The sequence below is a fragment of the Bidens hawaiensis genome, unplaced genomic scaffold (assembly GCF_021521415.1).
Source record: "Bidens hawaiensis isolate Kalapana, Puna unplaced genomic scaffold, B.hawaiensis_p1.1 tig00029549_1, whole genome shotgun sequence".
Lineage (NCBI taxonomy): Eukaryota > Viridiplantae > Streptophyta > Magnoliopsida > Asterales > Asteraceae > Bidens > Bidens hawaiensis.
In genome coordinates this window covers 250,409-252,506 of record NW_027494887.1, presented here as the reverse complement: position 1 = coordinate 252,506, position 2,098 = coordinate 250,409, and positions in this window count along the sequence as shown.

Below are 2,098 nucleotides of genomic sequence, written 5' to 3'. Positions count from 1 at the left end.
AGTAGCTGGCTCCATATTTCTCCTTCTCTTTTGGCGACCAGGCACGCCTCGACCACTCGATTTCAGCCTGATCCCAAGCACAAAGTAGGTATGATTTTTTGTTTCCCAACTCGATTTCTGCTCTTGTGTTTCCCCACCTTCATCAATTTCTGTCTCCAGAGTTCGAATGGCTAGGCCTAGAAGCTAGGGTTTATGGTTCGAATGGCTAATTGATGTTCAGTTAAGCTAATTGAAAGAACGACACATAAAACATACCTTGTCAATTCGAAATTATTAAATTGAGTTTTATTAAAAGAGAATAATGCGAGTAATTGTCAGAATTAGACATGAAGTCGATTAGCGGAGGATTATTATATTAAGAAAGTCCAACGATTAAAGAGTAGAAATTGAATAATTTGAATTAGGGTTTCGACTCTTCAATTGAGCCTGCTATTGCAATTTCCTCATTCGATTCTTCATTTGTTCATTTTATCTATACTATATTACAATACATATAGTAAGACAAGATGGTAATTTTACCAAATCTCTTTAAAATAAGAGTTTTACAACTCTTATAGCATATGTGTAAGGCCCGGGTCCCGGTTCCTTACTTGGATGCTGGATTTACTCATAAACACAGTTCTAAAAATCACAGTTAATTTAAACTTTCATGGAATAATATTAAAAGTCAATCATACATTACTTAAGTCTCAATTTAAAATAATATAACACATGTATTTTCAGTTGAAACATTAACAACTGAGTTTTCAGATGCCAACTTCTTTATTAATCTGCCATGTGTCCCACTTCATGCCAGCTGTCTCATCCTACTCACCTGCGTGTATACTAAAAGTCAGCTACAATGACTGAGTTCTAGTTAATTAGGCAACATACAACACATTCACATACTTACATATATACGTATCCGAATATACATATTACATACTTAGCCTGTTACCTTTCTTTCATTTGTACATACATACATACTTTCTTTCTTTCATACTCTCATACATTCAGTCATACATACTTTCATTCCATCACACTTTCATACTAACATAATACATACATAACTATCTTTACCATATCAGATATTAGTAGGGTCTGGTCCCTTTCTTCTCTATCTCAGATATTATAAGGGTCTGGTCTCTTTCTTCTCTATCTCAGATATTATTAGGGTCTAGTCCCTTCTGTCTCATATATTATTAGGGCCTGGTACCTTCTTTCCATACAAACATGCATACACTTCTTTACTCGTACATTCTATTATATAGATTCATACAAATTCTTAATCATTCATATATCATTCATGCATCCTATGTAAAACTCACCCTTCCTGCCGATACTTGCAATATCCAAAAATCGTTCACGTACCGAAAATCATTCATTCATAACCTCAACGATTATCACCTAAATCGTAAAAGGCATACACTTACTACTTAGGGTAAGTGTATTAACTAATCACTATGAGTATGCACACAACCCAAAAACATAACAAGGAAATGGGGCTAGAAACTCACCTGAATGCGGTTACGTTCAGAGTTAATGGTGGCAGCAGCCCCTAGTGGGGTTGAATGGACAGAGTCCCTGGTTGGGGTTAAGCTGCCAAGTCAGCTTGGAAAATTTCATTAACCCTTTAAGGTATCTTTCATCAATTAATAAAGTCTAAGGGCTTCTATGTACTTATTCTAAGTCCAGGGACCTTTCTATCATTTGTTCAAACTTCATTCATTATCCGATCCCTTAACGAATGAGGGTTTATTCATTGACTTGACTAACGAAGGAGCATCAAATGAATGGGAACTCATTCGTTATTCTTGTCTAGCGAATGGCCACCAACGAATGGGGATTATATAACGAATTGGGATTATATAAAGAATGGGGAATCCATAACTAATGAACTTAATCGGTTGATCTGGCTAATGAATGGGGATTATATAACGAATGTGCAATCCAACGAATGAGCCTAACGAAGGGCTCATTTGTGAGTTCTCTGTAACGAAAGGGGCTATGGTTCTGACACTTCGTCAGACGTCACATCAGGACATTCCATGATGAGACCTAACCTTTGACGCCGCCTTCTGGCGCCGCCATTGTCGGAAAAATTGGATCTCGCCCAAAC